The 16,438-nt window shown below is 43.9% G+C and overlaps 1 protein-coding gene across 3 annotated transcripts in view; it reads left to right on the top strand.

Annotated features, from left to right (window-relative positions):
• GPC1 (glypican 1) overlaps positions 1–16,438 on the top strand; it is a 219,806-nt gene that overhangs the window by 38,761 nt on the left and 164,607 nt on the right. The window lies entirely within an intron of this gene.

Raw genomic sequence — 16,438 nt, 5'->3', positions numbered from 1 at the left:
GTAAAATATTCAACTTTTCAGACTTTTTGTCCACCAGAAGTCTGCCAGGTTCTAGTCCTAGGCTGACTGGTAATGACAGCTGGTAGTGGAGGATAAGAGGGCCAAGCATAACACCAGCAAAAGGATATCAGCTTTTAATACTTCCACTAGAAGACTTGGATGTCTCTTCAAAAGTAACTTTTCTTACTTCCACAGACAGCTCAACTCTTAGGTGGACTCATGCAAGTGGATGGTGGGGGACAAAAAACTTAAATGTTTTAAACAAAACAAAAAACAACAATCTTCTAAGTAGATAAATTAAATTACTTTTTTTTTCCCCAAAATGTAAGTATACTTGCATGTAAATTTTTTGACCTGGTTTACAGTTACCCAGCATTGCTCAGCTGTCCCTGGTGTGCTGGGAAAGCTGTTTCCCTAGGAGCTCGCTGTTCAGAGGTGCTGCCGTAGCTGTGAACAGCAGCAGCTGGGCTGAGCTTGGCTGGTTCAGGGCTCTGGCAGGCCAGAGGAGTGTCTTTCAACTCTATCAGATTGAAAGTCTGGATACTGGGAAATCCAGTAAGTGGGGTTTGTAGCTTTACTCTCAGAAGATCTGCCAAGCTCATTCGCTCCTGCCTTTTTGGTCTGAATTAAGCATTTTCTTATGGGCAACTTCCTTGTATTCCTTCTCCACAGCTGTTTGACAGCACTTCACAGACATCTGCAAAAGCTGGGGTGTTTGTTTGCAATATAATGTACGCATTTGAGTTGCCAAATCCCATGGGGCCCTTTACCCCAAAATGGGGCTTACTTTCCAAGGCCACTTCACCACCTCTGAGTCTTACCCTGATAGCGTACTACGTTTTCTGATGCTTTGCCCGTGCTGCCTTCTTCCAGCTTCATTCCCACAGCAGGATTTTGCAAGGCTCTTGGCACCCAGCACCTCACAGGAGGAGTGAGACCTCTCCCAGCAGCGTCACGGGGTGAGGCTGTGGAACGGGGAGCAACGGAGCTGGGCAGCTCTGACCCAAGTGCCATTGCCAGAGCTCTCCCCAGCGGCCCACGTTTCTCTCTCAGCTGTCGCTCTCAGCTGCTTGTGGACACTGGCAGCTGCTGTTGTGTCAGCATGAGTTTTGCTTTGTTTTATTTTAATCTGTCCACTTCGTTTATGTGCCTGAATCAGAGCTGAGCTCTTTGAAGATCTAACTGCTTGTTAAGATCCGTATGGGAGTACTTTTGAAAGTCTGGCCCTTGGCCTCTAAAAAAAATCTTTGATTATAAACTCACACCAGCTTGGAGAATGAGGTGTCTCTGCATGTTTTTTTCTACCTCTTCCCTTGCATTTATCTGAGCATCAGGATATTTGGCATTTGCTACATCAGAGAGCTTATCTATAATTCATAACGGAAAGCTCTCTACCTTGTCCAGTCTGGTAGTTTAACAGCTCCTTTTAAAAAGCGCTTCTAAGGCACAACCTGATCATAGATCCTAACCTCTGTTTAAGCTCTCAAGGCTGTCTGTCACCACTGCAGCCTCTGCTTTTACTTTGTTTACATAAACACCAGTCTCATGCAAAGAAACCAGAGGTCTAGACAAATTGAAGCTGCTTCCTGCTTGTCCAGATCACAGCTTACAGGGCTTCCCAAACCAGCTGTCTGTCTGGGCTCCTCTGCTCTCAGCAGTATTTCTGCAGCATTCGATGAGGCCCCAGGAGGGCTGCCCATGGTGCACAAGGACAGTCTGTAAAGACCCTTTGTCAGGATTGACAAGGTGAAAATCTAACTTGTCACACACAAAGGTCAGGGGCTTGAGTTTTATTGAATTTAGTCACGAGGAAGGGATACGCACTAATGGTTCTGGAGCCAGAAATCTTCTCTTTCTGCAACAGAGTCACAGGCAGGGGTTTACGATTTCCCTGGTAACTTCGAGCAGAAGCATGTCAGTCTTCGTGTTTCTATTGCATCCTCTCACATACACCCCTGTCAGCTATCAAAGCTCGGGCCCCGCAGGAGGTCCAATGCTCAGAACAAATGGGGAAGAGCAACTGGGCTGAAGCCTTAAGGCTTCTCTGTTGGCCAGTTCAGTTACTGGCACACAAAACACTTCAGGAGCAGGCTTTCCAAAACCACCTGTGTGGACTGAACTGTTTCCACTTTTCTTGACTTCACTGGAAGCCGTTTTTGCAATCCCATTCCAACAGATCCTTGTGTTTGATTGGCCCTAGCTCGTGCAGCCTGCTGAATGACCTTGCCCTAGTCTGTCCCTTGAAAAGCTGACTGTTCCTTGAAAATGAGGCTTGGGATGCGTGTCAGTTAAATACAAGTCAGTCTCTTCTGTGATCAATCTGTAGCTAGTCTAGAGCCATACTCTGCAGTTTCAGCCTTGCGCCTGTTGCCAGAGACACGATGCGTATATGGGAGCATGCAAATCACTACTCACACGTGTCTGCCTGTGCTAGTGAAGCATCTTGTCACCAGTACATAGGAACCACCAGAATCTACTAACAAATGCATACAGTACTACCACAGCATCAAGAAAACTCTAAACTCGAACTTTCTGTGTGGCAAATAGTGGATTTGGCACAGGCTGCCTGAGTGTCTCTCCACCAGCGGAGTCTGGCTTCAAAGGGTTCGGTCTGGTGATTTGGCACAGCGAGATGGCGAGGCAGTGTGCTTGTGCCTCTGTTCCCATGAGGACCACGTGTGTAGGATCTGCTCATGCTCAGGACTTCTGTCTCTAATGAAGACGTGTGGTGGAAAGAGCTGGGATGCGACTTTGTGCTTGTGGAAGGGGAGGTGAGCAGTAGGGAGCTGAGGAACAGGAGGGAGTGGGAAATCTTGACTGAAATGAAGACTGGTCTGTGCGACCAGCACTGCCTGAGGCAGTAACCTGGCGCATAGGGGCGGAGGGCAGGCCATGAGTTTGGATCTGCCCCTCAGGAGAGGGGAATTCGTTTGCCCTGTGTGCACAGGTGGGCAGTGCCAGCAGTGCTGCTCCCACACCTGCTCTGGATTTTGACTGTGTCGTGCACAGAAGTTTGTCACCATCTCAAGGCTGAGAAACGTGGACCAGAGGCTTCCGGCCACAGAGACCTGGCTGTCACTGGGTCTGAACTCTTCCCGGAGCACGCTGTCTGTGGTTCAGGTGTGCACCTGTGTCTAGAGTGTGCTTCCTCTGCCCTGCTCATCAGTGACAGAACAAAACAAACAAAAAAGGCACCTCAGTTGGGTACACACATCCACCAGTAAGGGCCTCCATCTGATCAAGTCTTTGTGGTTTGCAGTGCTCAGCTGTTCTTCTCCTGCTTGGGGCACAGCTGTCTCCATGAGCTTCTCGTTGGCTTGGGAGATCCACGCTGGGGCTGCTGGTTATTTCCTTTCTGTACTGCACACCTGTCCTGCCATAGGAACAGCAGGCTGGAAATTGGGCTGAAGGAAACTGGGCTGAAATTGGGCTCATTTCTTGCCATCATGTGTGTGTGCGTGGAGCCAGACATCAGCAATGGAAGGAAAGCCTGAGAGAAGGGATACCCCATCAGACCAAACAGCCCTGTCACTGATGGAGGTTTGTGAGGAGGAGTGAAGGACCAGGGTGAGAATATTGGGGTTATTTGCCCCACAGTACTCTAACAGACTTGAGATTTGTGGCTACAGGTATGTCAGGGTTTAACAGCCTTTTTGGAATTTTCCTTTAGGACTGCAGAACGAGTACTGCACAATGTATTAAGGCAGTTTCAAGCACCTTTTCTCTGCTACCTTGGGACAGAGAAATACAGCACATGAATTACTGCACAAATTCTTTCATCCTGTCAGAGAGTAAGTAAATAAAGAGGTCTGCCCATCTAAAATACCAGATTCCGTTTTGTCAAACCAAGCACATGAAATAGCAGCGCAGTTGGTATACTCTTCAATTTCAAGTCTCCTTGAATTTCTTTCTAAGAGAGAAATTTGCTGCAGAAAAGCTCATCTGTTTCTGTGCGGTGGGTGCCCTGCGAAGGGTGCTGGCTGCCCACAGCCCGAGGAGCCCTAGCCGCATAATTACACCTGGCAGAAGCAGTCCTCGGGCTGAGGAGTCCGTGTTCACAGCTTTTCAGGGATCAGATATGTCTTCCACTGCAAATGGAGAGTGTTAAGTGTGCGTTCTGCAGCCTAAAGGGGATATAAGGATTGTTTCTTCAGGCCATCTTTGCCACGTGCTGACTGCGTGACTTTATTTTTTTTTTACAATTCATGTTTCTTTTATCAAGGAGATTGTCTGATACACTGTCCCATTGCCCTATTGCCTGCAATTATGATTTCTTCATTCCCTTTCTGCTGTTGAGACTCCAGTTTCTTGGAATTAATTCCCTGTCTAATGTCTTCCATTGCTAATGTAGTTGTGATTCCTGGACAGCCACAACTATAAACGCATGTAGGTGGCTGGGCGATTTGTCAGGGCTCTGCTGCTAGGAAGATAGTTTCAGTACTTTTACAAAGTATTTTAAATAGTATCATCTGTTTTATGTCTGCATTATAAAGCAATCCTGAAATACTGTTTTTATTTTCATTTTTAAGCTCAAATTTGTTGATTTCTATTAGCAGTTCCAATTTTCTGTCCTACATGGCCATCCCTGAGAGCAGGGCTGGTCATGCCCCGCTCAGTGCAAGCAGCCCACAGGAGCACTGTCACCTTTTGACCTCGTGGATGCATTCATGTGAACCTGAGCAAGAAACATCCCTTGCTTCGCTCCTGGCTGGCACAGCTGTTGTGGCTTGCTGGTGCCTTGGCCTTCCAGACGCCCCTGGAAATCCTGCTTAAGACATGCCCCTCACTGATACAGTTTTCACTTTCTGGCCCTCAGCAGTCTCCACATGCCTCCCATTCAAAATCCATCTTCATTATGCGGTTGAATTGACTAAATAGTTCCTTGTTAAAGGTTCTTGCATGGACCTGGGCTGCCTGCCTTTAATAGTTTAAGAAAAGATGGAGAAAGTCTACTGGGAGGTAATTTCAAAATTAAGCATTTAGGAAATGTACTCCATCTAGTGCTAACAATTTTAGCTGGAGACATTTATGCAATGTTTTGCAGGCTTATTAGGACCTCTGTTCCCACAGGTCATAAAAGTATCTGCTGTCTTCTGCCTTTGAAAGGTATTTGTTTTTTCATGTTCCTCCAGGCCGTAAAACAGGGGTGTTTCTAGTGACTAGCAATAAGGAGGAACTGGTTCAAGCTGGTAAAATAAGATCCTGCCTCACCTATGCATGATGGTTTTCATGCTATGGGCTGTAATTGTGCCTATGGGAGGAAAGAACTCATGATGTTATACTTTTGGAGCTACTGTCCTGAAGTAAATTTTCTTTTTGATTCCATTACTTCATTGCTGCTCTACCATGTTGGAATCCCAGCATGTTTAGGCACTTGAATGTTTTATACATGCATATACATACATACATACATATTTATATATATAAATTCCTCACTGAGTTTTCCATCTGCAAAGCATATCCTAAGAGACTTAAGAATGGCTGCTTAACTAAAGTAACAGCAAAGTTATTTGCTGTCCTGCTTTGTGGTTTGGGAAATCAAGTTGCTGTGACATGAAATGATTTGCTCAAGGTTCTGTTGAGAGCTCAGTGTTCAGAATTCAAGTTTCTGAATTTCTTTTATTTCCATGAGTATGGTTTCACTGTTTATGGTGTTCTCGAGCTTTGTAAGTTTCTGCAGATAAAAACTAGTGATGCAGGATGTTGAGAGAGAGATCTGAGATTCAGACAGGCTAAGAATAAAATGGGGCTATATCTGCTACATAGATAACACAGAAATAATACTTCTTTCTCCTCTTGTACCAGTGCAGCTTTAGGCTTGCATTTAACATTGCCTTGTCTCAGGACAGCAGCAGGGTTCGTGACTGGCCATGTCACCCTACACCAGAAGGGCGAGGTTTGCTGACTGAATCCAGCTGTTCCCAAACTGGAGATGCAGAAGAGGCTCCAGATAGGCCAGATATTCAGGGATGCCATAAAGAGCCCAAACAGATAAGAACCTGTGCTACAAACAAACGTGCTAGAATGCTAAATAACTGAGATTGTACAGCTATGGTGGTGCTAATTAATGTTAAGTGAGAATCAGGTTTTGCATGATTTATAGTTTAGCATGAAATTAATTAGCCTTTAGTGCAGACCAAGAATAGATAGAACCATTTTTCACTGACACTATGAGAATCTGTGTTGCGTTACTGGCCAGGACTAGGGACCTGAGCCACGCCGAGCTGCCCCTGTGGGCATCACCGCACACTGGGGCATTTCTGTGTGGAAGATGTCTCCTCTAGCTGCAGCTCAGCTAAGCAGCAAGCACACCTCTCACCTGTGCTGGGGCGTTTGGTGCTCTGAATAAGCCCCTTCTAAAAATATGTTGTCTAGTTGACCCTTAGCACGTCCCCGGGAAAGCCAAGTGGTGGAGGGGCTGCAGTGTTCCTGACTGTCTCACAAGCAAGGGGCAGATTCCTTCCATGTGTCCCATGTAGCTATGGTGTCTCCGGTCCATTTGTGACATTGGTGTGAGGACAGGAGAGGAGCCAGGCCTATGGATAGGAAGGGAAGGCTAGGGAGTAACGGGGTTCATTTCTCATTGAGCCCATGTCGTGTATGGCACGCATTACAGCTGCAGTCAGACTGCCAGCCTCCTGCTGACCTGCTGCCTGAACTAAAGGCAAATGATGTTTCTCAGCTTCTTCTGCGAAGGTGGTTTTGTGCAGGGCTTGCTGGTCTCCAGCTGCAGTGGAGAGAAGTGTTGGGAACAGTGGTAAAAACTACACATGCAGCCTGTAAGGAAAGGAGGGAGGCAAAGGTCCATGTCAAAATGACATAATCCTCATTTTGGTTACCCTCAATTTACAGACAAAGAGATAATACACCATATATTTCCTAGAGCGTGAGAAAAGCATATCTTATATCAACACAAATGCTCAATTTGTCATGTATCTTAATGGGATATCCCCTTCAGTGTAGCCTGGTCATTGAGTTGGTTCCAGCTGCTGAATGAACAGTTTATGAAACGCCCTTAAAAACAACAACAACAAAAAACCCTCTGTATGTTTCCATACTTTCATATATCCACTATAATGTTTCAGAAATGGACCTCCAGGGCAGCACCTTTGTGGGAAAACATCTGCTTTTACACGTGGACCTATCTCATGGTGATAGCAACATTAAACGTAAGGGGTAGGTGGTCCTAATTATGAAGAAAGCTGTAAAGCCCAGAAGAGACAAGCTGCTGTGAATTCTGTGTGTAAATTTAAGTGTCTGTACAAGAGCTTGTAGATTTTAAGACCAGGAAGATTGTCCCTGTTTCAGATGGATCATTGTTCCCTGGAGAATTGCAAAAAGATTCAAAGGATAGTGGGCTGTGAGTTATTATTAATAGTTGTGTTAAGGTGGTGTGTTTAAAAAAGTAAGGAAAAGCACTCACCAGTTATTATGAAAGGAAAACAAGATAAAAATCAAAATCAATAAAGTTAAGTGGTTCTAAACACATTTTTTTCTTAAGTGCTGGTCTTGAAATTTTACCAATTGTTTCAACCATCAGGGGGGTTTTATGAAGATAGATGAGCCATGAAACAAATCAAGCTTTCAGAAAGTTTCATAAAATCTGCCTTTCTTTAATGACCTTGCATAGCTCTGTGTGTAAAATTTACACAAAATAGAGTTTGTAGATTCAGGGACTAAGTAATCATTTTTCCTGAGTTGTAAAGCAAGCCCCAGAGAGCTGTTAGATGTTCTAAAATAAATAAATACCGAACTCAAGGGAAAAATGAGTGCATAATTACCTGAGGTCTCACTTTTGTGTCCTCTCAGAAACGTAATTTAAACTTTGGATAGCTGAAAGCCCTCTGCAAGAAAGGGGACACATTTGGTGCTGACTTCCACCATTATCCTTGTGAAGAGATGAACGCGTGGTTGCTTGGGAGAAACAGACTTCAAACACGTTCAGTTAAACAAATGCGAGTCATTGGCACGCTGCAAGTATTGAGTATAGAAACAAAATAGATTTACAGAGTTGAATTGTGTGGTCAGGCTTTGGGAGACTTGTATGAGCCAGTTACTCTTCGAAACTGGTGTCACATCATCATGAGCTGATGCAGTGTGACCTTGCTAATCCCATTTGCTTTGGTGGGAATGTCCTCATCTAAAACTCAACAGTTCACTGGGGAGGACCAGAAGCTCACTGCACGTTTATTTTCAGTGTTTTCAAAGACGTGTATTTGACAGTGTACTAATTGATCCCTCCTAATTCCTCTAAAAGTATTTCTACTGCAGCAGTCAGCCCAGACTTGAAGATTTGAGTAGAAAACTGAAGTGTTGGGTTTTCTTTTTCTTGCTATTTTTAATCCCTTCGCCGTTGATGTATCCAAGCATGGGCTCGGCATGCACAGGAACCAGGTTGTGTTCCTCTGGTCATTTCCTTCACTTCTGTTCAACCTTCCAGTCTTTTTATATTTTGCCTGCTTAAGGCAGGCAGCAGCTCTAGCTATAGCCCAGTGTGGAGGAGGTGGCAATTTCTGCATGTTGGGCACATAAATACTTCTGTTTGTTCTCCTAAAGTTACAGCAAGATAGGAGTAACTGGTGTCATGATTTGTTACTGCTGCAGCTTTTGAAGCTCTGCCCAGGTCTCCGAATCACATAACGCAGCAGAGCTGGGCTGTAATGGGAACACTGCGGCTCATGAGCAGCGTCCTTGGGGCAAGGAGCCATGTCTGTCCTGGGTGCCTTGGGAGTTAGTGCGGGAGGATCCAGGTTTTTGACTGGAGCTCCTAGATCCTAGCCAAGTAGTAGTAAAACACCAAATCTATAGGGTGGCTGCATACAGCACAAAGAGCTGAGTACTATGCAGACACAGCTGCGGCTGTGAGGAAAAGGGAGGGTTTCAGCACGGCTGGTGCTGTGGTTTAGAGAATCTCCAGGATTTCTTGTGATACTCAGGTGAGTGCCTTGAAGGTATTGGTGGGTGAGCACTGGATCATCTTTCAAACCTACCGTATACTGTGATGCATATGAGGCTCCACCTAACCAGTGCTTTTTTGTTCCTCGTGCTAATCCCATCTTTTAGACAGCAGAGCCTGGCAATCCCATGCCACTTTTAGAGTCCCCACATTCAGAAAAGTTGCACAAGATTTGCCCATTTGAGTTGCTCGGTTTGGGAGATTTTCCGAAGGTGTTCTTGTTATTTCAGATGCGAACGTTCTGTACCAACAGAAGAGAAAAGGTCAGTGAACCTGCATTTCTTTTCCAGCTACTGAAGCAAGTGGCAATAGTTCAGTGCCTCAGCAGTGAAACTCAGAGGAGGACATTATTTTTATCCTTCTGTGGTTGCAGAATTGCCTTGGTTTTTTGGAGAAGATAGCTAAGCTATTGCGAACAAGATGCTCGGATCCCAACTGTGCCTCTTGTAAACGTGTCCTGTGCTGCCTTTGGACAATGGGAGGGGTTATCACTCATGAGGTTTGTCTCTTTCAGTGCCTTTCACTGCTAATACAAGTGCATTAGCACTAGCTAGAGTGTTTTTTATCATAGGCTTAAGCACATCCAAACTCACAGAAAAATCTTAGTAAAAATCCTGTACCCCAACAGCACTACGCAGCAAAAACCATGTGAGGCTGTGGATTTTGCATTTTTATAGAGCAAGAAATCATCTTAAGTTGCTCTGAATTTAAAACAAAACCTGAAGAGATGGTTGTGCTGTGAAAATACTTCTGTTGCCCCCATTTGGTACAGTGGTTAACTGTTGCATTTGAATGCGTACCTGGTTGTCTGTAAAACTCAGAAGAATACTTCCACAAATGCAAGTGTTACTGCGTTTCACCAAAATTCACCCAGGTAACATGGGATTTTAGCACCTAGCTTCCAAAGTCATGCAAGAAGATCCTGATATCATTAGGTATTGAATTAGCTGTTGTATTTCATGTGCATATCATGAAGAAGGCGAAGTGCAAAGGTTACCTTGCATGGATGCTCCTGGCCCTGGCTGGTGCACGGCTGTACTGCCTGTTGGAGGCTGATCTGAATTGACAGATTTGAAGTCATTAATTCCTGCAGCCTCTTAATGCTCTTGGTCCTTTTTGCATACTGTCCTCGTTTTTATAAGTCAGGAATTTGAAACCGTTCAAAATGAGGAGCTAGACTTTGCTAGTGCTTCTTTAACCTTAGAAGCACCACCTGTTCACGTTGGCAGTACGGAGCTGTACAAAGCCGTCCTTTTAAAATGCACTTCTTCATACAGCACCCAACTTTAAAAACCTGCACACAGACTTAGATAGAAAATATGAGAGGTTATAAGTCTAGGTATAATCACTGTGTATCACCGTGTAGAAATAAGGGCAGCTCAAAATGTGGTCCTCTGCTGTATGTACCATTTATGACTGTTCTGTATTGTTTCTGCTTCACTTAAAACGAAATCTCTCTGGGGAATAGACAATATCTTCTTCTCCATTTCTACAGTAGAAAGCACACCGTTGTGGTCTATAAATAATAACTGTTTATATAGTGTTTGCCTTTAACCTTTCCATTCCCTTTGCAAATAAATAACAGTGTTGCTGTATTTGCAGTATTCTTTATATTAGGCATTGGGAGAAATAGCGTTATTTAAAAAGTAAGGTAAATTGCAGCTTCAGGGCGCAGTATATTTAGTGTGAATGACCACTGCAGTAGTTTCTGTTTCTGGTTTATAATGAAGGAAGACTAGATTTAAAACTAGTGATTGATGGTTAATAGAAAACTATTGCAGAAATCCTGTGGTTAAAAATACACAATTTGCATAGATCTCTCTGGACACTTTCCAGATTTTCAGTTTAGAAGGCACTATTACTACTCTATCATTTATTTTTCCTGGCTTCTTTCATTAGAACATAACAAGGTGCTTTGCAGCAAGTGTCACTCATGAAGTTCATGACCAGTATGAAAGTGCACAGCAAATACCCATCTCAAGCTCCAGAGGCTGGCAGAAGCCCCACCAGGATGCTGGTATAGAAACATGGTGACATACTACACAGACATTTTGCCTCCTTTCACGGGCCCCCTTTGAAACCAGAGACCCGGCATAAGAGAGTGCGCCCAGGCAGTGCCACTGCAGAGAGACAGTTGTTTCTCTTCACTTTAATTGTAAGTAGGACTGATGACTGGGAGCACATACTTATATGGCTATCCACATTCATTGCTACTTTGTCCCTCATATCACCTCCATTTTAAGTCAGCTAAGACAAGCCAGTGGCTGTGACAGTGAATTACTGCAGGGCTCTGTGCCCGGCACATCTGGTCTCTAGTTTCTATTGTGCTTTATGTTGTGGGCTTTTACAGTGAATTTCCTTGCTGCTTAAATAGGATCCACAAGTTTGTGTTTCTTAAGCACTCAGTACTTTCAGGACTTCTTAGCGTCCTTTTCATTACCAACTAGAAGGACATCGCTCACCCGAAGATGGGAAGCACTGAATATGCATGGGAGTTTTCCCTGCCATTCAGTAAGCTTTATTTGATCGGAAACACCAAGTCTATAAGGCCTTTGTGTCAAATATCTGGGCTGAAAATGAGAGCAAACAGCTGAGTGATGAGCTTGTATTTCCAGGCTTCACCAAAGGGCTCTGGAGTTGAAGAGGACTGCTAAGCGATGCATCTGCCCTTTCTTACCTGTGCAAGCCGAGCTTTGGAAGTTTATAGTGTTTACATAACCTGATGATGGCATACAATGTATAGGGAATTCTTGAAATACTTAACAAGATTACCTATAATGCCAGAGACTGGAGGCCAAAATGTGTTTCTGCATGTTGAATTTCAGCCTTATAAGAGAGGGTGAAAAACCGAAGGGTGGTCCTGGTGGTCAGTGTGACTTTGGGGAGCTGATCTGGAGTTGGTAGGACTTATCACTGTTCACGTGTGATGCCATACCATACACAGAAAGCTAATCACAAGGCCATCTCCCTGTATTTTACACAGGCCAGCCTGTGTTTGGGTATTCCTGCTGTCCAGATTCTGATCTGTCTCCATCAACTATACAACGAAATTAGCCTCCTAAAGTGGAGCCTTGACATTTGTCAAGGTAAATATTTATGCAATTAATGCTACTGTATATTTATCATTTACTTACCTGTAATGCTTTCACTTTGACTTACTTTCTCACCTGTGAGAACAAGGAGTAACATGGAAATCTTTTTCATTATGTCCCTGCATGTGTGTGTAATGTGGCTTGCACAGTAAATGCAGATATAAATTCAGTCTCCCAGGCATATCGGCTTTTGAAGTCCTGAAACTGCTGTATCTCTACACACAGAGCAATCCAACCCCTTGGTTTGGAGAAGGTTCCTTGAGGTATTTATGCTGAGGCTCCATGTAGCAGTGTATAAAAAAATTGCTGTTGTTTACCTCCAGTCTGACCTCTAAAGCCCCTTATTCTTTCTCCCAGAAACAAACTTACTGTGGTAAAGAAGCACAGCTTTGGCATCCAGTCCCAAATCGCCCAAAACTGCATGGGGTGGGGACGACTCCTTTTACTGAGTGGTCTGTAGTGCCTTGAGCCACTAAACAGACTCAGAGTTGAATAAAATGACTGTCTTGCTCTAAAACTTCTGCCCAAATAAACCCTTTACAGCAGAGCAAGCTCTCCTCGCTGGTGGTATGCTATGTCCACTAGCATTAATGGCAACTACACAAAGCAATAGAGAAGGGTATTTTTCCTTTGAATTTTTGAAATAAGTGTTGGGAATTAGTGCTTGCAGCTTATAAATAAAATATTATTTTATATGCAACTGTTCATTTGATTGGAGGTCTAAAAATACGTGTGAAAAAGGTAACTGGTGGCACATACCCAGTTTTCTGGGGGAAAATTTCCATTAAGTCAAACCACCACATCAAAATCACAGAGGAAAAAAAGAAATGAAGAGAACAAAGAAGGTTTTGAAGACAGTTCGGAAGCAGTTGGAGGACTGATGTAGCTGACAGATAAGAGGGCTGTTCTAGGCAGCAGAGGTAGGCAATCGGGGATACTTTTTTATGAGTGGTGGTTAAGTAATCTGAAGGGACAAGATAGAGGGTAGAGAGATGACCTGGGAGAAAGGGAAATGTGCTTTACATTGAAAACACAGACCCAATGTCCACTGAGCAAATGGGAGTTTCCTGCGTTGTCCAGAATTTGATTTGTCAGCTGCCATTGACTGTAGATTGGCTGAGGAGAAAATACTTTGCAAAACACATAATTCTGCTGTGATATTTACAACAGTATTCTGTGTTGCTTTAAAAAAAATAAAAAAAAATGTGGATGGGGAATATTTGGTAGCCTTTCAAAGAGCCTCTGGTGATAAACTTTAAGGGTAGTTTCACCACTGTTAATTAGTTGATGGTATGCAGCTGTGATGGTAGCACAAACAATATTAGAGATGGAGTTCAAAGTCTGGTAAACAACTGTTCTTTCTCTTCTAATATACACGATGTGCAACATTGAGTGAAAACCAGTTTTGAGTGTCAAAATGCAGTTTCTGATGTATAGAAAGGTATTTTCTTGCTGCTGTAAAACTCGTAGCGAACTGTTTAACTGCAGCAGCATTTTGTTCCCAAGCCTTGGTATTGGATGAAGTGACTCTGAAAGAGAAGTGTGTATTTTATCTTGTTAAATTCATAAAACACCAAAATGGTTTCAAGAGTTAAGTACTGTAAAAATTCAAGATCTGATTACTGTGGGGAAGATGCTGTGAAAAGTGATCCTAAGGAATATTAGCTCACCTAAAGGCAGATTTCTGAAGAGAAAGGAGTAGGAGCAGGTGACCTTGGGGTTAGTTCTGTGGACAGAGGTCATGCTGTGAAACACCTGAAACCATTGAACTGGTGATTGTGCTAAATGAAGCACTAACTCTTGATGATGCCAATGCACAGCTGCTCTAGGAAAATAAATTTGCTCCTCACAGAGGAGGACAGTATATGATTTAGGGTTTTTCTTCCAAGACTCTCTGCTCCATCCAATGCTTGGATGAACTGGAATTACCAACAGGTATGAGTACAGTGTATTTGATGTCTTTGTGTGACTTTTCCTCTCCTGTTCTTCTTGTTCTTTGTACCTGGAAGTAATCTGTTAGTATCTTCACAGATCTGATGAGCCTCCCTTCTACTGGATTTGTCCAGCTGGCTTTAGCCATATTCATTGTGTAATAATCGCTCTGATATAATGCAACAGGATGGCAGTTCTGCTATGGTTTGTCCAATAATAGGTTTTAGATAGAATACTGAAGCAAATAAGACCTTTCTTGGCAGAGCAAACATTTTGTTTTTAAAGCTGTCACGCAACCCACAGGAACAGAAGAGCACCACCAGCTAGGAGGAGGGGAGAGGATAAAACTTTCCTGATGTGGTGATTTGTCTCTAGTAGCCTTTCAGAAAACTGCACTGACTTCGAAGCGGTATGCTTCATGCTGACACGTACCTTGAAATGGAGGTTAATACTGCCAGACGTCTTGTGTTACGATTAGTTCTTTGTATTGCAACAGCACTAGGTGGCCTTGTTCAAAGCAAGTGATGTTCAGCATGGCTCAACTTTGGCCACAACAACCCCATGCAGCGCTACAGGCTTGGGGCAGAGTGGCTGGAAAGCTGTGCAGAGGAAAAGGATCTGGGGGTACTGATTGATGCTCGCCTGAACATGAGCCAGCAGTGTGCCCAGGCGGCCAAGAAGGCCAAAGGCATCCTGGTTGTGTCAGGAATAGCGCAGCCAGCAGGGCCAGGGAGACATTTCTGCTCAGAAAGAGCAGTCAGGCATTGGAATGGGTTGCCCAGAGAAGTGGTGGAGTCACCGTCCCTGGGGGTGTTCAAGGCAAGGTTGGGCATGGTGCTTAGGGACATGGTTTAGTGGGTGACATTGGTGGTGGGGTGATGGTTGGACCAGGTGATCTTGGGGGGCTTTTCCAGCCTTTGTGATTCTATGACGCCGTGCACAGTTCTGCTGCGGCCGATGGAGTAGTCCAGTCCTTACTGCTGAGCAGAGGAGGTGAGCAAAGGATGAGAAGGAATGCAGAAATGGAAAGATGTGTCTTGTTCCAGGTCGTTAAACAAGTCATTGGCAGAGCTATGAATAAATCGTGGTTCTTATGAGGCTAAAAATAAATAACACATAGGTAATACCAGTTTTAGCGCTTATTCCCAATGTAGTGCACCGTTTCATAGTTTAAGATGTTTGGTTTGATCCTTTTTAAAGATTTGATAGCTTTAATCTCGGTGTTTGTGAGTTTATGGGAAAAGCTGGAAATGGAACAGGAAGATGGCAGTCTCTTGAATTTGTTTTAATCCCACACGTTACAGTAAATTTGTGGTGGAAGGATATTGCGTATCATGGTGCTGTGCATAACTGCCCAGCTCTGTCCTTCCCATGCTAAAAACTTCAGTCTGGTTAATCTATATTCCTGTGTGATGAATACAGAGCAGTACTGGCTTGAAGGATTAGGGATGAATTAGGTATTTGTTCTCTAATTCTGAATGTTTATAAATCAATATTAATTACTTTAAAAGGAAGCGTTCATAGTTGAGTGCTTTTAAAGAGTTTACATCCCAGTTTTTGTAATAATTTCATGATCCATCTGGCTAATAAAAATACTTCGCTGCAAGAGAAGAAATAAAATCTGTTCCTGCAAAGTGGAAGCATACAGATCTTTTGCTTAATGGGGGCTAATTGCTGTTATTATGGATTATTATAAGTTAAAAATAATAATGGGTCTAGCCACATCTCACAGCACTGACTGTAAACAGGTTGCATAGATTCAGTGCTGTCTGGGTTGGGAGGGGAGAAAGGAAAGCAGAGCCCAGGCCATTTGGGCCCCCAGTTTCTAGAAGTGAACTTACCCTTAAAAGTGCCGGATGTATGTTTGTTGTGGTTGTGTTTGTTTTTTCCCAGTGAAAAGCGCGTAACTCCCGGGGATGTCAGTGGGAAATGAGCATCCTGCAGGGTTTGTCAGCTGGCTGGCAGTGGCATTGCAGACACTATGCTGTAGTGCAGCAATGCTGAGGAATGGGGTGGCAGGAGGGAAGACAGAAGTCGTCTTCTCAGTGATAAGGACGGTGGTCTCAAGGCAAATAAAATGGGGCTTGGCTGGAGCAGGAAATCTTGCCCTAAGCATTAGCAGGGCTATTGATTACCCCAGATTCAGCATTTAATCCTTCCTTTAACCACAAATCAATTCCACAGCGCGTTTGAGTTTTTTTAAACTTTTCCTCCACATGCTTCAGAGTTCAGAACAGCTCAGTGTGGGGCTCGGAGGTGTTGTAGCCCACAAACAGCAGGTATTCCTGCTGCCTCGGTGCAACCAGGAAAAAAGGCATTTTGTGCAAGTACATCTATCAGGGCTTGCTATGTTTGTGTCTTTATCTTGGAAGGAAGGGGTCCTTTTTAATACTTGCCTTATAGTCCTTAATCAACTGGGATTTTGCTAGAAAGAGTATTTGTTTTTCTCCCCTTTGAT

The sequence above is a fragment of the Cygnus olor genome, chromosome 9 (genome assembly GCF_009769625.2).
Source record: "Cygnus olor isolate bCygOlo1 chromosome 9, bCygOlo1.pri.v2, whole genome shotgun sequence".
Classification (NCBI taxonomy): Eukaryota; Metazoa; Chordata; class Aves; order Anseriformes; family Anatidae; genus Cygnus; species Cygnus olor.
Note: the sequence above shows the minus strand (reverse complement) of the source record. Positions and strands in the feature narration are given on the sequence as shown.